Source organism: Protopterus annectens, chromosome 1.part0, assembly GCF_019279795.1.
Source record: "Protopterus annectens isolate FY-2018-M chromosome 1.part0, PAN1.0, whole genome shotgun sequence".
Taxonomy (NCBI): Eukaryota; Metazoa; Chordata; order Ceratodontiformes; family Protopteridae; genus Protopterus; species Protopterus annectens.
The window spans coordinates 366,820,732-366,847,602 of NC_056725.1; the positions used below are offsets into that span (position 1 = coordinate 366,820,732).

Genomic DNA, 26,871 nt, shown 5'->3' on the forward strand with positions numbered 1-26,871 from the left:
TTTATGTATCTCATCAGTCTCCAAGTATGTCCTAGCCAAGAGCACCTCACACACTACATACCAATTAAAAACAACTAGATCAAAAATTTAGGAGGAGGGGAGTGAGATGGCAATTCCCATTATTTAACTGATATTGGGGAAGATATATGCAGTTTACCCCTGTTCTCTCCTGTATACTAACAATAGAATACTGCTGGGGTAATGTTAATCTGCATATACTTACATTTAAACAGTAGATGCTTCTGGAATTGCCTTCTTGTACATGCTTATGTCTTGGAAATACAGCAGCTGCACCTGTAACAAGGATGGGACTACAAGGAGAAAGGGGTGTTTGAATAAAATTGTGTGCCATCGACAACACAAAAAAGTGAATGTAGGTAAAACATTCTCTGTATCATTATAAATACAGAGCTGTAACTAAGAAAAATGGCACACCCCCACCCCCACCCCCAAACAGAGTTGATTATCTCCAATTACAGACGAGCCATTGTGAACCTGTATAACAGCTCTTTGCTACACCTTTCACAAACTGTAGCAAACAGCTAAACTAGCTCCTGGCTACAGTTTTTAACATACACACACATTGCATGCAGTCCTTGAAATCATTTATGCAGTCAGGATCGCTATCATGGCTGATAATGCCAGCAGCCTTGCATGGACCATCTGGCACTTGTGCTTCCAACAGCAATCACAACTCTGAATATCATTTAAACAACAACAATCACAACTGCAGCCACCTCTTCAATAGTGTGAATCGTCAATTGTGCCCGCCACTACCATACACACACACACACACACACACACACACACACACACACACACACACACACACACACACACACACACATCATGAAATCACTACTTTTATACATTTAAACCATCCTAGCAACAGCCTTCAAAGGCATACAATCACAGTTTAAACAGTAAAACGTAACACAAGCCACCCAATAAAATAAAGTATCAATATTTAAGCCATTAAACAATCAGCATTTCACATATTTCCAGCTGAGTTCTCTGCTCAGTCCTTTGGTTTCAAAGTGTTAAAGAACAAAAATACAAGAAGATTCTTTTTGCCCAAGAAGAAATTTTGCATCATGTTCCACTCTCTCCAAATTTGTGGTATGAAATACAACACCCACTTCATATTTTTGTAGCTCGAACCCTGACACTTAGCAAAATGTGCGCCAAGAGGACTTCTTTACTACTCTTTAGGTGTTAAGCTGTTCTCTTATTCTTATGTAAAATTGTCTGTTTCTTCTATGTATGTCAACTCACAAGCACTGGTGTTACAGTGACATACTTACACAGAAATACTGTTTTTTGTCTCCAGTGGTGTTTATATATTAACTGTATCACTGTCAGGAAAAGACGGAATGACCAAAAAGGGGCACAGAGTGTGAAACATCATCCGTTTGTGTGCAGCAACTGTCCTATAAAAAGATGGGGTGGAGAGTGGTTAAGCTGTGTGTGCATGATACAGCTCAAAAAGTCCAAAATTCTGCAGATTGCCCCTGATTCTGCCTCATATTTTTGCCCTATCATAAGATTTTTGATTTTCTGGTAAACATACCTCTTAGTCTTCAGAGAATGAAATTAGGGACAAAGGCGTTGAAAAGTAGGTACAGCCAGCCAAAAATCTGGGCATCTAATTAGCATAAAATTTGAATATCCAATATCACACTCTTCCTCCCGTTTCCAGTAAGAATGTAGGATATTAGTCAGAAACGCATGTTTTAAAAAAAACAGGAGTGACAAAAACTGTGGAAAATTTTATAAGCACACTATCAAAAAGACAGTTTAAAATCTGAAGACTTTAATGCTTTGTATTTCAGATTTATGGCATGAATGGAGAGAGCTCTTCATGTACTACATTGTCCCACAGTGCACCTACTGACCTCAATACACATCCAAGCCACAAAGGTTGGCCAAGGCACATACTAGAGGCCTTCATTACATCACAAGGGCACTACTGTTCAGGGTGTGCTGTGAGATGTGAACTGTGCTGAGTAATCGCTTTGTACTGCACTTCTGTGTTACCCACTTTGGCATCCTGCCTGCTGAATTCAGGAGCTCTTATGACAATTTGGACTCACGAAGAAAGGTATACATTTTAGCCACAGAGTTAATTTCTATATTTTCAACTCAACCTGAGGAGACTTGCTGTAGCAGCTTTCCTCTTCCTGCCTTTTTGGGGAATGGAGAGATGCAGGACACGCATTTCACACAGTTAATGCAGACATGGCACCATCTTTTTACAAATGAATTATTAAACTTATAATCAAGTTATGAATGCAAATTATGTAGATTGCCTACAGCAGAAGTATTGATATCTACTAAAGATATGTAGTTCTTCAAACACGGACTGCAGTAAAAGGCACTCAACCTGTTTGTAACACTGTGAAATATTAAACATTAACTATAAAATAATGTATAGTGCTCTTTTTCAGACTGCTGGAAAATGTATTCCCCAACTTGCTGCCTATGAAATTACCTGTACCCATACTCAAAAATTACATGTACTCGTACTTAATGAAATACATAATTCACAAAAACATAGCTGAGAGTTTTATTTTTGTATATTTTCACAGACATTTTTTAAAACCAACAATAAAAGCATGCAAGTAAATAAGGAGAAGCGTGTTAAAACACTAACAACTGGTAGGTCTTAGCTGACTGGCCGAATTTCACAGAATGACAGGCAAACAAAAAAAACAGCAGCATCTGTGAAGTAATAGGAATTAATGAGAATAAAGTATCAGCAGAAATCTTTTCTACTACAGCTTTTGAAACTCAAAAATGAGGTCATTCAACATTCTGTTAAAAGACCTGAGATGCTCCTAAGTTATGCTGCCATAAATATATTCGAATGAGACGTGCAGCAAAACGGTTGCTATGGTTTCTGTATGCTGAGGGGAGTGACAGCAACTGACTGCTCAGATTCTCACTGACATAGCTAGAGAATACAATATGCCCTCTTGATGGGGTAAGCATACACTGAAAATATTACACTTAGGATGCAAAAGTCAAGGTTCTTGACAAAGGCTATCTAAACATTCATGGTACTTGTCCAGTTTGCCACATGACCAAGGCAGCATAAGCTTCCTCCAGAAGAAGCTAACAAACATTTGCTGCAAGCTCGTAACTTACAACACTGAATTATAATCAGCTTTATCTGTGAAAGTTACATTACCCAGCTATTAATCTTGTTGTTAGAAAACTGCTAAATTTGTACATCATTTGCATATTTAGACAGCGTAGGCTGGCAATTGTCTCTCAGTACAAATTTAATTTTCAGTGAAGCTGTGGCAATATGGGAAGGGAATGTATGCTGCCTAAAAAAACCTTCCTAGTCCACATAAAATAAGTCATTAAGCACATAATTACTTTTCTATGTCGATTAATTTCTTAGCAAAGCATAAGGCTGACCACTCCTCAGCTGAGAACAGCACAACATCAACAACCAAAGCAAATTTAAAATCAGTCTGATCATTAGCAGGTACAAAGAGTAGTTAAATATTAGTCCCACTGACCTACATGGTTTACACTTCATGCTGATTCCGGGCAGGGAATTCATGATGTTTATTTATTTATTTGACATTTGGTAACCAGGACAGTCTGACTACGTGACGGTCGAATAACCAGTTTTCAGCGGAGGCCCAGGGAGAAAAGCTCCACAGTAAGAAATTAGGTACATTTGCAATATAGATTACAATGTTTACAGTAATAATGTTAGTTAGAATTTACAATACATTTAGGAACATACATAGGCAGATTACACTTTTTATAGCATACACAGGTAGATTACAATTTTTACAACAATAGTGTTAATTAAACATTTTGCCCAATACACTACAAGAATTAGGGATGCAAATTAAAAAAAAAAAGTTCAATTGCTTAGATTTTTGCTTAAAACTTAACATAACTTATTAGAACAATAATAATGTATCAATAGTTGCTTACTTGAGGAGAATAATAGCTGATGTAATTGGCATCATGTTGAAATTAATTATAACGAGGGAGACATTTTCATAGTAGATTTGAGAGAGTCTAAATACAGAGGGGATTGAGAGACAGAAAATGTGTACTAAGGTTAGGAAAAGGGTGGAGGAATTCCTGATGGGGCTTTGTAGGTATACGGGGGGGGGGGGGGGGGCTTAGTATAAAATGGAATTCAGAGGTAGAGAGGATTATTTGTATGTTACATACCAAATGACAGGACAGACCACAGAGGCAAGGAAATGGAAGAGTCCATCTAGTTATTTCAGTATGGAGTAAATGCACCCTTTGAAGAGCATCTCTTTGCATCTGAGAAAATGAATTTTTATGCTACATGGTTTATGAATGCCGTGGTGGTAGAGCGGTAGCGTTGTTACCTCACAGCAAGAGGTTCTCCCATTCGATTCTCAGCTTGGCTTGGGAGTGCCTTCTGTGTGGAGTCTGCATGTCCTCCCTGCGGCTGGGTAGCATTCGAAAGAAATGCGTGCATAAATGGGCCTTTGTTGAAGGTTGGGGGTCGAGTTGGCACCTCGGTGTTTCGTAAAAATCTACTGCTAATCATTAGTGGGAAAAAGCCGAAAGACAAACAACAACAACAACATGCTACATGGTTTATACTCTGAGGTATCAAAATGTGTTAAATAGGCTCAAATTGCTGAATCCAGCTTTAACGCATTGTGTTAAACAAGGCAAACAACGCATGGAGATCACAGAAGAATGACAGAAAAAAAAAATGAACCTGGACATGAAATGTGTGCTGTTAATATTTTGTTTCCCTTTATTCCCTCATTTGTTAAGTGGGTAGGTTCTTGAACCTTTTTCAGCCCAGACTCTGGCAAAAGGCAAGCAAATACATTTTACAGTGTAAAACACAAACAAACACAGACACACACACACACACACACACACACACACACACACACACACACACACACACACACACACACACACACAGAACTGTAGTAATTTTCATTACAGGGATATATTAGAATGAGGGATTTAGTGTGTAACAGTTAAAAGACATCTGAAGTAAACTATCATTTACAATGACTTATTTTACAATGAAAATCTAAAAAGGCAGGGTTTATATATTTTGCAATTTCCTTGAGGCTCTCACAGTTTATAGTGGAATCTGTAACAAGTAATATTGTACACCAGATGAAATCAATATTTTGTAGTTCTTGCAAGTCATGCTGTAACGTCCTATAAACAGATATGGTGTGGTAAAAATTTGTATGTTTATCCAGTGGCTGTATTACGAGTGCGTTTGTATTTGTTGATACAATAGCCACCTATTTTACACACATCGCTAATGTTTGTATTATGGTTACTGAATTGGTTCTGTTGGTCCAAGGACATCTGTAGAACATATATTAACTAACAGTTACTGTAAGATTAATACAGTTTTACCCAGCAAGTCTGTATGATGGTGTTATAAATCACAACAGTAAAGAAACAAACTTTTTTAGGTTCATAGATTAGTACTAAGCTAATTGCCCTTGCGAGCCATTTTAAGCTTAGCCAATTATTCCTTGTAAGACTCAAACCCTGCACCTTGTGTTTGTAAGGCAAACACCTTAACCATTAGGCCACCCTCCTAATCCCCCTCAAAATAATATGCTTTATTTAACAATATGGGTAGAAAATCACTTGGTCGAGTTAATTACAAAGTACGCATATTTCATTACGTTAAACTGCTCCTTATTAGTGCAGCAATAGTTGTAATGAACATGCTATGCATGGTCAGAAGTCCATGTTAGGCTACCCATGATTATTGTATTTTGGGGAAAAAAAGAAATTTCTTACTACAGCCATCTCTGGTTAAAAAGCTACCACTGAGACTACTAATTTATATTCAAGGTGCTTACACCAGGTGGGCATTGATGAGTTACGGAATAACCTAATACTGAAAAGGCAACTGTGCTGAAGGAAGGCAGGTTTAGTAGAAAGAAGAAAACATAACATGAAACCTGGAAAGAGGCAGCGTACCCAAGTGGCATAAAATATATCTACTTAGAGTAACACGGATACACCATCAGTGTATGAATCTTGCTTGTAAGCGCAAACAAGCTGTAAGATTTGTGTAAAGGTTATGTGTTCTTTACAACTTGAAGTTAAAAGGGTGTTGACCCCACCACCACCCACATACAAACGCGTTCATACACAAACACCTGTAGAGTCAGATGAAAACGTTTTAAGTTTTGCACAGTCATGCTCAAGATATTTGCAGATTTTCTCACAAGTTTCAGTAGATGCGTGGTGCAAAGGTGCAGCAAAGATGGGGTGGGACACCTACATCAGAAAGATTTAATGACACATGGAAGTAAAGTAAGACAACTCTAGAAATAAGAATTTGTGAAGCCAGAGATCACAAAGGAGCAGGCAAACATGTAGGGAACATGTCCTAATATCTGAGGTGCACTTGGCCTGTATCTGACAGTTATTTCCTGGCATCGGTTTATATATGGTAGGATGATGTAGAGTCAGTACAATGATGTCATCCTTATCCGGCAGAACCTTCAACATTAAAGAACTAAGCATGAAATTTAAAAAGAACAAGTAGTCTATACATCAAGGGTAATGATATAAACTGGTACACTGAGGTGCTTCTTTAGTCCTTCCTAATGTATACACTTCCTACATGCTCATTTGTTATAATAAAACTCTTCTGTTTGATGTTTCATACAGTGAATGCTGCAGGTTCAGACAATGGTAATTTAAATCCAATGGGTGTACTCTGTGAGCTCCACAGACTTTGCAAATGATAAAAATGTATCCTTTTTTTTACAAGTAACTGCATGTAGTTCCCTAGACAAAATACTTCATTAACATGCTCTCTCTTGGGGTCAGGGGTGCACCCCTGTAACTAACAATACATGTTATATCTTGCCACTAAAAAAATACATTAAGTAGTTGTGTCTCATGATCAAAGCCTCACTCAGTTACTTGAATTAATTATTGAGATTAAAGGTTTTATTATCTTGTAATAGCTACTTCACTATTCAGCAGAACATTTCCTCAAACATTAAGTGTCATCCTCAACCTATGAACCATTCTGGTCATTTAATTTTGCTTTACTATACTCACATCATATTAACCGAGCAACCTGTTAATGAACTGAGAAGGCTGTTTTACATTTAATCTTCTATCCGTAGAGAGAGAAACAGTCTTATCACCAATTAAGATGTATGTTTTTCAAGCAGCAATCACAAAGCTGACAGCATTTTTTTTCAAGAAAAACTGTTGACACATGGGAAGATGATGTCAAACATTGGTGAAATGAGTCTGCCTCTGTAACTGTTGAGTAAGAGATCATTTTTCATGTGAGTCTGCAGTTGTACTGCTGCTACCCTTCTACACAATTTAGCCAACCCAGCACAGGGCTTACGTCTATACAGCAAGTTTCAGAAGTCACTTCTTTTAGATTATGACTACAGCACTGACCTATGCATGCATCTGAAACAAATCTCCAGAGTAACTGGACAAGTCTCTGTGATAGGTCTCTTGAGTTATCTTGACAGGGCCACTCAAGTCATGCCGAAAAGGAGGTTGATGCCTACAGAAATTGAGACACTGCTAAGATATACTACAGGCAGGACTTCAGGCAAATTACAAACCTTTTAGGAGAAAAGAAAGGGTGTGCATGAATGATGCCATATGCAAAGGAAATAAAAGACGGGGATTGTGGATGCTGTTTGAGGGAGAGAAAAGCTTGAATCATTGGAATGATGTAAGACTTAAGTCTGAGAAGGGAACTATGGAAGAGACTCATAAATCAAATCAGGCCATTTGCTAATGGGAGAGGAAGCTGAGTAGGTAAAAGGCTGTCATTTCTAAAATTACTTCATAACATTACATTTTTTACTTGGATATTACTGAGACTAAGTGAATTTCAACTTTTATGACATCAGTACAGGTATTACGCATTGGGATGCATCTATGCACTTTAATGGCCAGATTACCACCCATATGCAGTGACCAGTCCATTAAAGTTTATAGATACATCCAACACTATCCCTATGGAGATAATACCATAGTATGTTTATTTGGGCTGTGCTTTAATAAAAGTTTACAAAGCTTTTCATTAAAAAATGGCCCAAATATACGAGGAATGATAAAGGGGAAAAAAGCATTATAGCACCTAACATGCAATATGTATTTATTTACTTATTTTGTTCACAGGGAAAGTCCAAATCAGTGTACTTGTCCACTTTTAGAGGTGGCCCAGGCAGTAAAGCTCCAAAAGGAAAAGTGCAACATTAGCATAGACAGTCTTTATAAACGATAACGTATACATCATACAGATGGGATACGGCAACATTTACATTTGATAAATAACATTATCAACACAGTGCCATGATTCATTATGGACATGTGCAAACAACTTTACGCACAAGACAAAACAGCAATACCATGCACTTCCAATGTGAAGCCAATATTTTCCTCAGCCTGAATTAAAATTAATTCTTTAGCATTGAATTATTTTCCATGTAAATCCTCCCTTTTTGCACCAAGAACATTTCTGTAATTCCTGTATAAGAAACAAGGACTCCTATACATACATCAGGCTTTTCAAATAAGACATTGTTTAGCCCTGCGGTCCTGTTTGTACTATATCCTAATAGTGTCTAATTTTCTGTAGGAACCAATCCCCTTTTAGGCATGACTGTTGGGGGTACATGTCAAATGGAAGTGTATAAAAGAATGTGTCCTACATGGTACTATATGTATAGCCAGCACAAACACTCAAGTATCCAGCTTTATTCCAGGCCAACCTCTTCTCAATCATATTACATGGTAAAAAGTTCACACCAAAAGAGTTGACAGATGTGGAAAAACTGGTCATCTAGTGTTGTCAGCGACATTTCTGCAAGAACCTCACTGCAACAAGGAAGACATAATTGCAAGTTTTTTCCATGTCCTGATCTTGTGAGGAGTAAGAACAGACAAGCATCTGCCATCTCAGCTTCAGAGACTTAGTATATATGCTTCTTCTAACAGATGTGGCCTTAAACTGCAAAAATCAAGAATGGTGACCAGACAGGGAGCCAAAATATCCTGTTCAATCAAAAAGCAACAAAATAAAAAATGCTACAGTTCATCAAGAACAGAGGATAAAAGAAAGGAGGGCAGTCAGGGAATCAATAGAAAATGCATTTTTTTTTTTAGTAGAAAATTCCTTTAGGGACTGTGTTCATTAGAATTTGGCATAGGTTTTGCAGGGGATGGAAAGTGTTGGCATTCTATGCAGGTAACAGCTCACAGCAGCTGAATACTTGCAAGCTGTAGAGACACTGTGCTAAAATAAACTAGCAGCAGGTCCTACTACAAACAGGCAAAATCAACAGAAGGACTATGAAGTGAAGTTAATATATGGGCACACTGCTGCATAAAGAGATAAAACTCAGTTAACTATGCTGGTCATATTTACTGACTTTTGGTAGGGTAAAATAGGGCAGAATTGCAAGCACAACAGAACTCTTAAAACTCAATATGACACACTTAAAGCAGCATGCCAGGGTTATTATCTATCCCAAGTTACTGTGATAACTTACTGGTTTATGTTCAATGTTTTTTCTCATTGTTTGTGTAACAGTCCTCCGCTCCCACTTTTCCTGGTACATGAGAGAGAAACACCATAAGAAAGAGAGGCACAGTCTAAGGAGGCATGTGATCTACAGGTCCTCTTCTAGTACAACTGTCTTATATGTTTTAGCAGCAGTGTCTCAGTTTGTGTGGGAAAAGCCCCTTTTCAGCGCCAAAGAAATACAAAACAAGACAAAAATGTGCAATGAAAATGAAAATAAAATAACAAAGCATAGTAAAAACTCAGAAATGTTAAATACAATTGAAAATGAAAAAAGATGTACAAAATTCGGTAAAATTCAAAACTACAAAGTTACAGGAAACTGTAAAGCATGTTGCAATAAAAACAAGGTTATAAAATATGCAATTTCAGAAATTGTAAACATAATTCTATTTTTTTAATGAGGCAGAAGTGTATAAGCTATAGTAGGACTAGAAGAGGAGAATATGGTACGGCTGGAGGGGACAATAGGTAAGGCTGTTATTAGGACAGGTGGAAATAGAAGGAACAGATTAACGAGTACACGGTCAGGAGGGGAGAAGGATGAGTTCAGTTGTACATAATAAATGAAAGATGGATGGAAGAGAGAAGAGGGTAGGAGGTAGTGATAGGACATAATTACTTGAGAAATGAAAACTGAAAATGAGGGAAATGTGTAGATAGACCAAATATAGTAATTCGCTTTTTGGACAAAAAGTGAATAAGTATATATTGTTAATGAACACAGTAGTTAGGACAATAGGTAGGTTAACCTGCTGTAGTTAATATAATGTCACTGTGAAGCCTAGTTAAAATTATAAGGGACCTGGCAGTGCAGGACAGTAGGTAGGTTAACCTGGTGTAGTTAATACAATCACTGTGAAGCCTAGTTAAAATTATAAGGGACCTGGCAGTGCAGGACAGTAGGTAGATTAACATGGTGTAGTTAATACAATGTTGCTGTGAAGCCTAGTTAAAATTACAAGTGACCTGGCAGTGTAGGAGGACCTAATGCCTTTTATATGGAATCTATTTCATATAACCGCACTCTATAGTATGGTCTGATAATGCTTAAGATTCTGAAATCACACTCCAAAGTGCAAGGCCATAGACAAACTTTACTGTAAGAAAAGTGTCGTGACAGCATGATGCCTGAACAGAAAGAATCAATTCTGAGGTTGAGAACTACCTGTCTTTAGGAGGTGGCCTGGCCTGATGATGATGTCAGAGGGAAGGTGGTCTCCTTTGGTACACTGCTTGCTGGTTCTGTTGTCAGTGTCTAATGTTACTCTCACAAGTAATGGGCTGGCGACAAACACAGTCTTGACTCTTAATTAGCAAACATTTTAGCTAGTAGTCTGCCAGTAACATGCAATACTGCAGCTGCAGCAATGAATATAATGAAAGACGAAACAAGCATTCATACGGAAACTAACAGCAGTGTCAACAGTGTTAACACACTTGTGTCCCAGCCATGCATAAAACTTACAATCACTTGCTTTATAAGGCATTCTCAGACTTAAGAAAAAGGAATTTTTGACTGTCTACGACTCACTACTGCCACTTTTAGAGGTATGTGGTAGGTGAGCCACAGGCCCATTATTTAAGATTTAATTTGTATCACTGAGTCTTTTAGGAGATAACTTTTCTAAAGATGCAACGCCTCATCTTTTTTATTGATTACTACTAGATATGAACAGAGTGATTTAATCCATAATGTCTACGTGACTGGAATTACTTTACGAGCTCACAGGCACCATGCAGAATAATGTTTGAGCAGTCTCTCTTCCTTTAAAATTTAGTATGTGCAAACTAGGCCCTAGGCTCAGGCATAACAGTAGGAAATCAGGTACACTACTGGTCTCATTTTAGAGCTGAACTCTGGCCAAGCCATTCCAATTTAACAAGATGACAAATGTACGAAGTACTTTCATCTGTAGTGTATCTAGTAAGATTACAACTCCAGGTGAACAGGCCTCTTATCCAAGCCATACTGTGTAAGACTTCAATAATGATTTCAGTCATGTAGAATAAAAAGGGGGGCCATCATATGTGTGCAACAAAATGCTGTCACCTTTCATGGTGCCACTGTAGTCCCTTTGTAATATTTTTCATTAAAAATATTTGGTGTGATCATCAATGCTACATAGTGAAGGGCAGTTAAGTAGCATAAAGACTTGGAGCATTCTGATAGTAACGGATATTTGTATGCTACTTTACTCTAACCTAACATTAAAATCACAGGGATTATTTGTTTTACCGTGCAATTTTATCAGTGCTAAGAGATTAAAAGACCACTATCAGATGTCAATGTTTCAGATACTTTACCACAATTCTTAAAGAACAATCTATAGTAATGAAATAAACTTTTAAATGCCCTCCATACTGCAGCTACTAAATACACAGATTATAGATTTTCCATAAATTTGTAACCAAGGGCTCTTGAAATCTAATATTGATTGCAGGACAACAGCCAAACCACTTCTGCTATCTGAGCTACACAGGGAAAAGGTAACTCATGGAAATATGCTTTTTTTTCTTGCGTTCTCCACCACAGAATTCCAGGAATATGGCACTTGATTACTTCAGAATGCTTTTTGATAATATAATTATATGGATTAGCTCCAGTTCTCACTTCTTTAGATTTTAAATTACATCTTGAAACAGATGATCAAAGGAGCAGTCAATTTGACTATGTAACAGTACAGAAACAAGTACCGGTTACAAAACCTTACTGCATGGCATCTTGTTACCTTGTTAATGTAATGGATCTACCTATTTTTCTATACAGATGGGAGAGACACACACACACACACACACACACACACACACACACACACACACACACAAATACATGCACACCCCCATACTTACATAAATACATACACACACACACACACACACACACACACACACACACACACATCTACATGTGTATGGAAATCATTAGGGGTAAGCCCACCCCTATCACTAACCTTGGTAGCCAAGATCCCCACACATATTTTTACCATCCATTTATTTCTCTAAAAGAGAGCAGGGCGGGTTTTAGCATTACGGGGATCCCCTAGGCACGTCCAATACAAGTATCACCCTGTCACTGCCTACCTTTCTAAGCAGCCTTTCAGTTTGTACTTTAAACTTTTAGGAGTAGTACACACAGACTGACCTGTTGCTACAATACTCTTACATTACAACAGGCCTGTGTACCACACTATGTTGGCACATCTCACAAGGGGATATTCACAGTTACTGGCATTTAGTTGCAACAATGATACATTATAATAACTCTATGTACAGGTCTAGAATTAGGTGAAATGGTGCCCCAGGCCTAGTGTTTCGGCCACCCCACCCCCACCCCTCACAGACACTGTCCAGTCTTCCCCTGCCTCCCCCCCCCCCCCATCTTGGGCTCTCTATACCGTGCACATTACATTTTTCTTCCTTTTCTCACATTTTGCCTTACTCTTCAGCTTTTTCAAGAAGCCATCACTTCATATATGCTCTGAAGTGCATTTTAAAATCTTTTTTCTTTTTATACAACCTTTTCATCCAATGATGGCTTCAACAGAAATTATGATTAAGGAAAGAAACTGTGCTGCTGCTCAGCTTTAGTTGTCCTTGCATCCTTTCAAAACACAGATAAAGAGAAAACCAAAAATACTCCAAAAAGGTGGAAGCGGACAAGTACAACAAAGCACGGGCTGTTTATTTAACGTAAGCGCTTTCGGCTAAGGATATTCCTCAGCCTTCTTCAGACTAAAACATACTCACAGCAAGACCGTATATATAAAAAACACATGTACAAATTAAGACAATTAAAATAGTTAACTGCATTAATTAACCACTTAACTCACTTCAAGCCTAGATTTTAAAGGGCTAATCCCTTGTAACACAGACAGCTTTTAACATTTCTGTTAGATAAAAAGTATGTTATCTAAATAAGCGTCTTGTAAACTTCAAATAAAATCAAATCAAATCAATACCGCTAAACTGAATTAACAAACGGAACTCCTAGGAATAAGAAAATATAAGAATATATAATACCCTACGTTTCCAATAAATGAGTCACTCAATGGTAAAATATTATGACTTGTGAAAAGAAACTAAAAAATTATTATAACCATATTTGTATGTATTTGTATAAAGTGTGTACATCTATGCATTCATATTATAAATTCGAATATCAATATAACAACCAACTCATCGCTTCAGTGCTTTTATTTTGAGGATGCATTTTATGGAAGCATACTCATTTAAACCTGGTGGTAAATGTGCAAATGTTCTAATTTGCCAAAACACCTCCTGTTCTTCCAGCCATAATTGCCATGGACCTCCCCTAATGTGAGTTTTAACCTGGTGAATTACTGTAAACAAGAAAGAATGCTCAGGATATTCATAAATGTGCTTTGCAAGTGTGTTAGTCAAGTCCTTTCTCCCTATGGCATACAGATACAGAGCTACAAAATATCACTGATGACCCCGATCTGTTTCACAACGCACTACTTGATAAAGTAAAATCAAAGGGTATGGATAATAAACATCATCATAATGGATCACTATTACCAGTATGTTTTGATTACTGTAAACAGTTCCTAATGCGCAATGTCATACCGTCTCCATTTCACTGCCCCAGTTAATAAATACACCTTTTGAAAGTTTTCTGTTACCTGCCCCAGGAAATATAAACCAATCCATCTTATATTTACTTTTGCTAAGAATACATACACTGAGCAAAGAACAAAGACCAAGTATAAACACACACAAAACAATTTTAAACAAAGTGCTCCTTACAGATTTTGGACACTAACACACTTGATGTGTACACTGTTTGCTTGGTGCTACAAAGACTCCATGGCACTTAAAAGTATACACTCGGCATCGCCACTAACCCAAAAGATGTTCTGAAATACTTTTACAACAGGTTACAGCTAAGATGGACATTGTTTTTAAGACCTACCTCAAAGCAACTGAAATTCCCTGGTCAGCACTTTGGAGGAATTCAAACACACTAGTGTTACAAACTGGAGATGTGACCTCAAAGTTTAATTAAAGATTCAAGTGATATGCAGTTCCATTGTTCCTACTAAAATGCATTTCAAGCTACAGTATTTCATTACCCTTTTTGCACACCAGACAGCAACCTCTTTCTCTAAAGTACTAATTTACAGAATCCTCATTTCAGACTCCATCTGGTTATACGTGCAATACCATTGTGTATTTCTCGCAATGAACACCTGATACTTGTTTGTACCTCTCTGCAGTATATTTATACAAACACACCCACCCACACACACACACACACACACACACACACACATATATATATATATATATATATATATATATATGTATATAGTCACCAGGCAGTAGGGCATAAAACCAACCTTTAATAAAATAGGATAAAACAGCTGATAAAACGACTGGCTTTTGGGTTTCAAGGAACCTTTCCTCAGTCTGACTTCATTCACAAAAAACATTGTTAAATAAGACTGTCAACCAATAGGTGAGCCTTGCCTCTTTATGAAACATATGATTGGTTAACAGTCTTGTTTAATGATGTTCTTTTGTGAATGAAGTCAGATCTGAGGATGGGTTCCTTGAAATCTGAAAGCGCTTATCAGTTGTTTTATCAGCTGTTTTATCCTGTCTATTTTATTAAAACTTGGTTTTATGCCCCACAGCCTGGTGACATTACCCGTCCTGTTGTTTTTTTACACTGTGTACAGTTCGTGGTGCTGGTCTTTGCTCGCTGGACTTTGTTTATTGGGATACACACACACACACACACACACACACACACACACACACACACATGGCTCTAGGTGAACTGGAAGCACTTTCAACTATAATACATACTCTGCCCACTGAACAGACTACATGCATTTTTCACTCTGTGCAAATACAAATACTAACAGTCATGTAATTTGTTGTTTTGTCTAGTTCATTCAGTTCTTGCTGATGCATCAAAATGGTGGATTTTTTTTCCTGCAGCTGGTATTGTATATTTTTCTGTTTGGATTTTTGCACTATACACTACTATGTATATAAGCTGTAACAGATGTATCCACAGCAGACAAACCAATAAAAAAAACAGAACCATTTGTTATCATTGCTGGTCTACTTGGTTAACAAGTTCAACTACAAAAAAAAAAAAAAAAAAAAAAAAAAAAAAAAAAAAAAAAAAAACAAAGTACCTCAATTAATTACCAACTGCATTGCTCAGGCAATAATATATGTTGCCAGCTCTCACTTCCTTGCATTAAAGGTGGAGTGACAGTTAAATTATTTTGCAGAAAGCACCGTCAACCACAATAAATTATATTATCTATAAACTTGGAAGGCTACCCCAACTCTGCAGAACCACAGATTTCCTGCAGCTGAAAAATGCAGATGTTTTCTGCCTGCAAATGTGTAATGGCAGCATATGCATGTCTAAGCAAAGGACTCCCTTCCCCGCAGGGTAAACCCACTAGTTGTAGAATAACCAAACCGCTTCACTTCCTGCTGTAGCAATGTGCTGATATGCACCAGTCAAAACTCCTTCACAGAAAGTCCACATAAATGCGCTTACAGGTCCATTCTATGTAACGTACAAGATCATGCATTGATGCAATGGGGGGGGGGGGGTCAATTGATTATTTTTTCTTATTTTTGTAACAGGGGTACACTGCACCTTCCATCGAGACTAGCCTGGCACTGTTCCATTAATTAGGTGATAAAAAAGTGTAAACAATTTGCAGACACCAATGCACACTTCTCTTTAAAGAGCCACAATTCTGAAGGACAAAATGTAAAACAAAAAGCAGCACATGTTTTAGTACTTGTTTGTACTAAAACAATCTCCTCAAGAGTTCTACTTAAAAATGGCTCAGAAAGATTAAATCTAAAGAAAATTCTCAACAGTTGATAAAATTACTCAGCCAAAAGTTTCTAAATGTATGAAAGTGTCACTTACAAACAGAAACCAAGGGCCCTGGTACAAAAGACAAACAGATGAAAAATACAAAAACAAGAAACAGTGATGACAAGTCTTTGTAGAACTTGGACAGTATGACATACACTAATCATTTCTACAGACTTACACAGAAGGAGCATTTAAATTAACTGAATCTGAAGGGGTGATCTGAGAGCATTACCCAACATGAGGTCCAATCATCAACATGAGTGCCATTCCACCTTTATGACCTGTAAATCTTAGATGCCTTCTGATGCAGAGTTCTTATAACCATCCTCCCAAACTACAATATACAGAATCAATGAAAGCAAAAGGAAATTCACACGGTATCACACCAAATATGTGAGTCAGGAACTCCATAATAAAAACATGTTTTTAACTTGAAATAGCAAACTTAAGCACACTTAGAGTAAACGTGCCATTTTCCTTACGTTCTGTCACAATGATCTTCCCTTTGAAACGAGCTACAAATTGTCACAAGCACCATTCCTCAGAAAACTATGGAAACAAAACCTGAAGATGCAAAGGTACAAGTAAGAACAAGACAAATAATTTACTATTACTTCAAGCCTCTAAGAACGCAAACAGCAAATCAACAGTCAAGCCAATCTCAATACCTATTTTATCAAACTCAGAGTGATGGGGTCAAGGGTACAACCCTATCCCAACAAGCAATGTATGTAAGGTTGGAAATAATTCAGGAATCCAGGACAGGTCCATCAGTCTATTACTTGACTCTTAACCTGGTTTCCATGACCTGTCTTCACTGTCCTTTCCTTTGTCAAAGTTACTGTCATGGCTGATGGCCAATGGTTTGCCAGGCAGCAATCACTTCCACAGTATTCTCTTAACAAGTGAAGACAGTGGTCTTCCAACAACAGAAAATTTGTTCATATAGTCAGTCACATGAGTCTAAATACATGGGACAGATTCGGCTTAACTGTTTACCTACTTATGCGAAGCAAACGAGTACGATATAGGTCTTTAAATAGCTAAAACATCAGTCTTACCAGTGACTTGGATAGGGTGCTCTGGGAAGGGTCCTAAGCTAGGTGATGCATCTTCAAATGCTTCTGAGACAAAAAATGAGCTCCACTAGTCCAGAGGCACTTGTAAACCAACCAAAGAATGCATTTTGCAGCATTCCATTGTGGCTATACAAAAGATACACATTCCGAGACAACACTATAGTACTTAGTATTGCTACCACCCAACTCAAAGTCTTTAATGACCTGCAGTTAAAGTATTTTGGAAAATGCATGTTTCTCTGGGATATGATGGTTTTATGCAGTCAACAAACTTTCTACCACCTCCCAAATAACTGTTGGTTGACTGGATATTCTAAATTTGTTAGTCTATACAGCCCTTAACCTCACACTTGCAGCCTACATCATTGTTTAATAAGCTCATCAAAAAATTATCGGCATACCTGATTACACAATGAATCTGCAGGTAAGAAGTGACAGACATTTCATCCTCCATACCCCAAAATCATACTGAAAAAGAGTAGCACATTCTAGGGTTGGTAAAGACAGCTATACCATAAGTCGAATTTGACTACATTAACAAACTCAAGAATGGGTAACAAAAATAAGGTCCTTAAATCTTAAATGAGCAATAGACATTTTGAATCTGAATACAGACATAACCACTTCTTCTCACTGTATTCTTGGGTTTCAGTTCTACTGGGCCCACACCAACATAAGTACAGTACTACTGTCCCGGTCACATTTAGGCAGTTTATTCCCACCAAAAATCAAGGCCATTAATGGAAAAGTATTATCCATGCACAAGGTACTACGTGTAGTTCTTACATACATGACAAACTGAGCTGGCTCTGAATATGGGGTCCTATGCAAGCTTTTTTTTCTGTCACAACTCTTTTACTATATTATGGTTTATGGATTGTACAAATCACATCTGTGACAAAGTTATGCAACTGTGCTTTCTTAACCAAGTAAACAATTGTCCATTCTTGGTTGTGTCAAACAGTGTAAGCACTAGCTCACACATTCTAGTAAACCAAACTCATGGAGATATGCATGCAACTACACTAAAGCTTTTAAAGCACAAACACAGTTTCACAAAAACAATTCTAACACACAAAGGATCAGATTATCACAAAATACAACTGAACCTTCAGACCACAACGCTAAAGTCTTCTTACCTTTTAAGGTCATCAAAAGGAAAACATAAAACAAAAACAGCCTCCTTATATGCAAACATGCATTCAGAACACTTTGCCCACAGACTTTAAATAATATATATGGTCACGAAATGTGCATAGGCTGCAGCATCTGTGGTACTTTCAGTGAGATTTAGTTACTTTGACCTTCAGGTACAAAGAGCAATCCTGAGTTTGACCATCAGGGACAAAGAGCGATTCTGTCACACCACTAAGTCTATGACTCTACAGACCTCCATCTATACTTAATAATGAATTGTATTCCTCTCTGAATATGGTTAATGATGCAGAAAGGATGTAGGTAAAACAGGTAAAGCAAACCCCTATCAGTGATGCCCATAAGTATAAATGGAAATATTTTTTACCCATACTTTAGTATACGTGGCGTCTCAAAAGGAAATGGCACATAGGTGAGTGTCACCACCCACAAGCAACTGGCACTATGTATCAGCAATGTTACAGTTGATTAAGGGTAGGACATGAACCTTACAGATCAGTTTACATTGAAATAATCAGCTGTTGCTTTTTTAACAGCACTATTACGACAGAAAAAAATCCTTCCTCTAGCCTCAGAGCAGATTTACTAATGCTGCAATGTAATTACAAAAGCACATTTCTCGTAGCCCTACCTGTCAGTGTATTCACAGAATCATAGGAAATAGGGTGACAGGACCATTTATACTTTGCCCATACCCAGCCTCATGCTGTACCTTGAACATCTCAAGATGAACACAGCAGGTCGCTCTCAAAGTAAACTTATGGGTACCCACTGAATTGTCCATGTTTACTCTGAAAGCTAGTGAAGTGCCATTTTCTTTAACTTGCAGGGTAATTTAGTCGAAGAAGGCGCCGGGTAAATATTACGCCTCTCTAGTTCATTTTATTTAGAAGCTGGGGGAGATTTAAGTCTCTAGTACTGGTATTATTAGATATATGAGATCAAGTATAGAGATCCCAATAGTGAATGTTGCAAAGTGTAGATCCATTAAGCAAGTCTATAAGAAACTAAGTAAAGAGTTAGGCTTGAAGCCCTTCCTGGTGGTGTAGGGACTTTAAGCCAATAGTTTTCTGGGTTAAATACCTCTGGAAACTTTCTAGTTGCTCAATTTGTCTAGAAAAAGCACATCCCAAAGGAGAAGTTACACTATTACATGCAATAACTAATGTAATTAGGGTTGCATAAAGAGTAATAACTTAATCTGACCTCAGTGGCATGTCTTTAGATATTATTTGTGCTAAACACGATTTTCTCACTATAGCTGCTACATTGCAGTGTAAGGAGAGGGAATTATCGCTGACTGCATTATCATTTTGGACTGGGGTTTAGCTATACTGCAAGTTGAAGGACATGGTTGTTTACCAAATGAGACAATGTTGTTGTGTCTTTCGGCTTTTCCCAGTTAGGGGTCACCACAGCGGAACTCCAGTCCACTAATGATTGGCAGTAGATTTTTACGTGCCGAGTTGCCGGCCCTGACGCACAACCTTCAACGAAGGTACGCCCATTCACGCATGTTTGCACACAGAAGATGCTCTAGCTGAGAATCGAACAGGACAACTTTGTACTGTGAGGCAACAACGCTACCGCAGCACCACAACTGCAGCTACCAAATGAGACAATACTATAGGATTTCCACATATTTAATTTTGGTCCTTTTTCCATACACTACTGTTTATTAGGCTTAGCCCATTCTGACAAAGGCAGCAACCAGAATCAAAGTCCATATAACAAACAAAGATAGAAATGCACTCATTCCATAATATCATCCTACAAAGAAGAAAACCTGCAATTGTCCTGTTTTTAGAACACAGGTACACTAATCTGTCTACTGACAATCCACAAGACTGTAAGCGGAGATCATTACGTGTTTAAAAACCATGGCTGATTCACTAATCCATACAATGCACTACCAATAACACTGCTGTTGGTGTGCTTCGGATAGTCACAGAACAACAGAAAGTTATGAATGGGTAGACAGCATATTACCCACACCGTATAAGTGTACACTGTCTTAGAATATACAGGAATGAAATCACTGGTACACTTTTCCTTTGGAAGCCCTCACCTGCCAGACAGCTAGCTGTATAGTTCCAAACCAAATGATCTGGTCCAAAAAGGTTTCTATTAAGACATAGAATGATTAATGCCCAGATAATGATTTTCTATATTTTCATCACATGAAGAGAAAAAACAAAAGACCTTTTATGGGTGGTCCTCTGCCATTTTGCCTTCATCCATCATTCATTGTATTAATTTTCTTGGGAACAGTGTCCATGTAGTACACAGTAACAAAAACAGTCATACAATGGTCAGCTTAGATGGATGACAAATTCTGCCAGTAATGCCTCTCATTATGTTTCCCTGCATTCTGAAACACTATTCACTGCCTTTCCATGTGTAAATCCAGCATTACCTATACCCAGCTATGGGTTACTGCTACATTACATATTATCAGTGGTATTATGGCACAAGACATCCTTCCGGTAGATCTCTGTTTTTTCCTACCACAGAAGCGCCTGACAAAGTCTACCATATGTGATACTCATTTGTTAACCAGATAGGCCCACTGGATGCACAGTCCCTTTTCAGGGGTGACACAGAATAAATGTTTGGTTAAGTGATCTGCTCAAGGTCACACAGCAGGTAAACCGGGGCTAAGGGAATCAACCCTGTAGCAATGGAACTACACCTCACAGCCTTAACCCTCTATGCCACCTGCCACATATAATTTAACGAAGCAAAGATAATATCATAATTGCACAATATTTGTGACAAACATCATAAGGTAAGCCATTAAAGGTGAATAATTAGTACAAAATAAATATTTTTATTTATACTGATCTCTTACACATGGCTATACAGATTTATACTGCCTTCTTAAACATGACATTCCATTCCTGATATGTAAAAGAGATGCAAATTATTCTGGCCATTTTTATCCTCCTCATAATATGAATTCTAAATTTCCAGCATTAACTGATTTCTCTGTAAGATAACTATGTCTTGCTTAGTGATTTACTCTTCATACCTTTTTATAAGGTTATCCGTATAATATAAAACTTTCCCAATCAAGCAACTGATCATTATATGATGAATATTAATTCCATACCTATTCTAACATAGATTAATTCCGTACTCTAGTCAAAGGCAACTTGGATGAAAAGACTAGAAACTTCAAATTTACCCCCAGCATAGCACACATTTACCTCATAGATAGCGACAAAAGTAAAAGTCCCAACACACCCTTGTTCTGTCTGCCACTAGGTTATACATAAATAAAACACAAGAGTCGGGAAAACTACCTTGGGAATGTAAGGCTAGTCTTCTTAAGATCCTCACAGATCAATAGCCTAGTAAGTACCTATGACCCTGTTGGTTACAATTCGCCAAGTTTGTCCAGCCACTGCTATCACAAACATCAGGAGTCTAATGATAAGATTACTTAACTTGCTCAATGTTTGTTTGCTGTAATACCACGAGTAATGCCTTGGTAAGGGTCTAAACAGGTGATGTCCAATACTGGCTTCCAGAACAATTGCCTCAATCAGATTAGTGGCTTAAGAAAAACATTTCTTAAATGTGCTGAAAGTCCTACAACAGATGTTTTAGTTCAAAAATGTTCTGTGCTGTGAAGTAAAGCAGCAAACTATTTAAGTTTCATAGTGTTGTATGTTAGTACTAGGCCAACTGCCCATGTGGGCCATTTTAAGCCTAGCCAGTTACCCCATGTGAGAATCAAACCCTGCACCTTGTGTCTGTAAGGTAAACACCTTAACCATTATGCCAACCTGACTGAACCAGACATCTTGTTATCCATCAACTTATTTTCACTTGTAATACCTATAAACTTTTAATCTTCCACTTAACAGTTTAAACAAATGTTCCTCCACTAATGACACTGCACTCACTCTGGCTGCATTATTCGGAGTTATTTATCAATATGTGTTGCCCAAAAATCATTATATGAAGAAAAAAGTGGTACTGATGCTTGGATGGACTGAACAAACAGCAACACCCTACAAGAAATCTCTTTTGATTATGATCAAGTATCTACAAGAACTCCTTGACTCTCTCTCCCCATTAAAACATGCTGAAGCATCACAAAAACACATGAGCTAAGGAAAGCATGAGGTGTTTTGAGAGGTCTTTTCATTAGAGGGAACATTTGGCAATTCGTTTTCCCTCTTGTTTTCCAAACTCCACTGAATTCTTGAACTTGTGAAGGAACCTTCTCAACTCCATTAAAAGCATAGCTATACTGAAACATATAATTACACTCTTTGGATGCAAGACATCTCTTGTCAGAGGTAAATCAGGAGAGGAATTACTAAAGAGACTCTCTTGCGTTACTCACCAAGGATGAACTACATTTAAATAACCTTAGTCTTGGACATAACCATTTTTATACTTATTCTGCACTACTCTTTAAAAACACTGAACTACATATTTAGACTTGACAGCAGCTGTTGCTGTGTCTCTTCTACTGTCTACATAGCCGTTATGTATTCCCTAAATTTAATTGACATATTTATCTGTCACTCTCTTAACTTGAGTGCCTTCAGTCTACGTTGCACCTCAAAAGTGAGAGACTGGATCAACCTAGCAACTCATTTAACAAAAAAACAAAAACAAAAACAAATACTAGCTAAAAGGCAACACATAACTCATTTCTCTTTCTGAAGATTCAGAAATTCATGAGCAAGGTAGTTCATTTTAACCTCACTTATGCCTTTTCATCACTACTACTAAAACTGTGACATGACACATATTCAGTTATTTAGAGAAGCAAGTACTGCTCACAGAGATAATATTCTACAGTGTGAAACAAACAGCAATATCCAAAGGTATGAAATAAAATAAGTTTCTTAAAGTAAAAAAAATCTTACACTCACTACTTTAATTCTGGTAATGACTGCACCCTCATTAGGAGGACCACTCTAATGTTTCACATTTGAAATGTTTCACTTCCTCTCTTTAGTTACAAACAGCTGACATAAATACACTGGGGAATCCTGCGGTGCTACATATATAGTACATAACTCACTGTAGCAGAAGTGAAAAACAATTTCACTTCTTTCAGAAACAACCCTTGCAAAGTTAGCTTTCATGCTGCACTGAAGGCCAGAAAACATACATACAATGTGATGTACTGCATTTTTTCACAGAATTATTTGTAGATGACGACAACCTCCTTGATAAACAATTGCAAAAAGCCAAAAGGGTAATACATTTTTGTCTGCCACCTAGAATCTTCAGTGTTTAAGGAACGTGGCAATGCAAGGTAAAGGGCTTCAAAAACTTGAATATGGCTAATTAGCAGCAGTCTTGCAGTGTATTTTTGCTATTAATTAATTACTTTTATATGACGAGCCAACAGAGTTAAGAACACTTTAGCCTAACAAGATGTATCATGGAACAGAAAAATGTGGTGTGAAAGGGCAAAGCTAACTGACAGAGGTATTCAATAATCTGCAGCTTAGGCTATTGTCTATAGGCTATGAAACTTCCTACTTTGGCTACATCTAAGGGTGTCCTCACTTGGAAATAAAAGTGTGTGCCTAGACAGTTGTTTAAAGGATAGTTTTTTTTTTATATTTTACATGTATTTTATATATATGTGTGTGTGTGTGTGTGTGTGTGTGTGTGTGTGTGTGTGTGTGTATGTATATATATATATATATATATATATATATATATATATATATATATATATATATATATATAGTTTCACATTTATATATATATATATATATATATATATATATATATATACATTCATATATACACACACACACACACACACACACATATATATATATATATATATATATATATATATATATATATATATATATATATATGTATACATATATACAGACTGCAAATGTGGTCTTGGAAAGCTCTAAACTGAAAGTAAGTCTGATAAGGAACATCTATGTATGCTTTTACTGATGGAACTAATACTGGAAAAATCTAGCAGGTGACTTGTATCTGAATGGTCATATTATACATCAGAAATAAAAAAAAAAAAGTTTTGTGTTGAAGTTACTATAGCATTGACTCTTGGATGCAGACACATCTTAACATTCAAAATAAAAAGTCAGGTCAGAAGTACACATACCTCAGAAAGACTTGCATGATCACTGAGGTCTGATACTTTCATACTTGCTGTGTATTTCATTAACAATTGTCTCTGGTCACTCCATTTTCCTCTTCTCTTTTAGGTTCATAGCTTCACAGGTAGTTACTAGGCATGCAGTCCAGGATACCACTATGATGCCGAGCTCAAATTTCCTATTCCCCTTAAGTATTGTCTGGTTGCTTAAGGGCAGAGCATGGGCAAATGAAGGCTGAGGGATTCAAACCCAATACCACAGGAAGTAGCTCACCAACAGCTCTTAGCTGTAATCCACTGCACTAACTGCGATCTTGTAGGCCACCGATGACTACAGGTTTACGTCCACACCAAGTCTTCATTTATTTTCTGCTCTAAGAAAGCCTTAATTTTTAAGTTTGACATATGAGCATTTTTTTCTTTTTTAAACCTGCATACAGCTGAACTTACAACAAAATACTTGGTATTCTCTGCCTGAACAAAAAAGACACTACAAATGAAAATCCTTTGACAGACTCTGCCTTGCATACTCACACTTACTGGACAGCTTTTTCAGTGAAACTCCGAGTCTTGGAACTTTTGCAGTATCTAACCCAAGTTTAACAATCCCAATGAAGAAATTACAAAATACAATATAGTTAGCAAAAGTAACAGAAATGTTCCCAACTGGATAAGTATTTTTATATTTTTATTTATTAAACATTTGTTTACCGGGCACCCCAGCCGAGAATCAAACAGGAGAACTTCTTGCTGTGAGACAACAATGCCACCACTGCGCCATCCGTATCATTTCCTGGAAGTCATCTTGGAGGGAGTGATGACAGACCATCGGTCACTTCCTCCTCCAAAAACAAGCTTAAGAATGGTGTAATAATCTGTCTTCCTTTCTAGCTGTGCATGAGATCCAGAGCTGCAGCTAAAGTCGCTCAGCTCATTAGGGATAACACTCTGCTATTTAGGTTGGAAGGGCTTTCTCATGGATAAGGATTCATACCACAGCAGTGCGCCCTTCCTGAGACCTAGTCAAACCTGGGGTGGTAGACTGGATCAGCCAAGCTACTCTCTTTAAAGAAGTACAATTGCTTTCTCTAAAAAAGGAGCGATTACACAGAATACCGTTTCTACCTACCTATGAAACGCTGCTGATCACATAGCAATTGAAGAAAAAGATTTAAATCTGATAATGTAATGCAAACGTGTTACAAGGCTGTCAAAGGAAGGAACTGAAATGTCTGATCATTACCTTCTTCCTTAACTATTTTTTGAGATTAATTTTCTGATCAAGGAACTGCCTTTTAAATCTTATAAATGTCAATGCTAACAAAAATGACTAAATGTTACTTATTTGAACGGTCTCTTCACAAAATGAGTACTGACTAAAATATGGTGCAATTACTCTGAGATTGTGGTTAATACTGTTTTTGTCCCCAAATTTCTTCTTATCTTACCTCATACTGGAACTGTTCCTGCTCCCTTCCCACCTAAATTACATTGTCGTCTATTTCAAACCTCCCTTCACTAACATTTTTGTTAGAACAAACACTAAACTTGTAGAAACACTTTATGACTTGTACTTTTAACTATATTATCTGTACTTCTTTTGGCTTCATCTTTATTTTAACATTTGTGTTCTTTAAACATATACTCCCTGATTTTGTATTTGTATTTTAAATTATATATTTATGCTTTTGTATACTGTACTTATGCTATATACTGTTAGCTGCTTTTGGAGCTTTTCTCCCCGGGCCTCCACTGAAAATAGGCTCTGCTTGGCCCATTGGACTTCCCCGGTGAGCAAACTGGAAATAAATAAATAAATAAAAATTATATTGGTTATGAAACAGTGTGTTCATTGTGCAATTGCTTGTGTCTAAACTGTGGCTAAACTGTGGCTAAAATGGAAGGACTAAACCAGCCCACTTACAAAGACAAATGAAATAAGTAAACCAATCATGTAACCAAAATATAACCCAGAAAGAGTAATTTCAAAGCAGTTCCTTTCACTAAAACAAAGTAATCACATTGATAACACAGCGCAAGGCATTGTATTTTC

The 26,871-nt window shown here is 37.3% G+C and overlaps 1 protein-coding gene across 1 annotated transcript in view; it reads right to left on the bottom strand.

Moving 5' to 3' along the window:
- The window catches only part of HIVEP2 (HIVEP zinc finger 2), a 660,129-nt gene that overhangs the window by 465,002 nt on the left and 168,256 nt on the right, over positions 1 to 26,871 (bottom strand). The window lies entirely within an intron of this gene.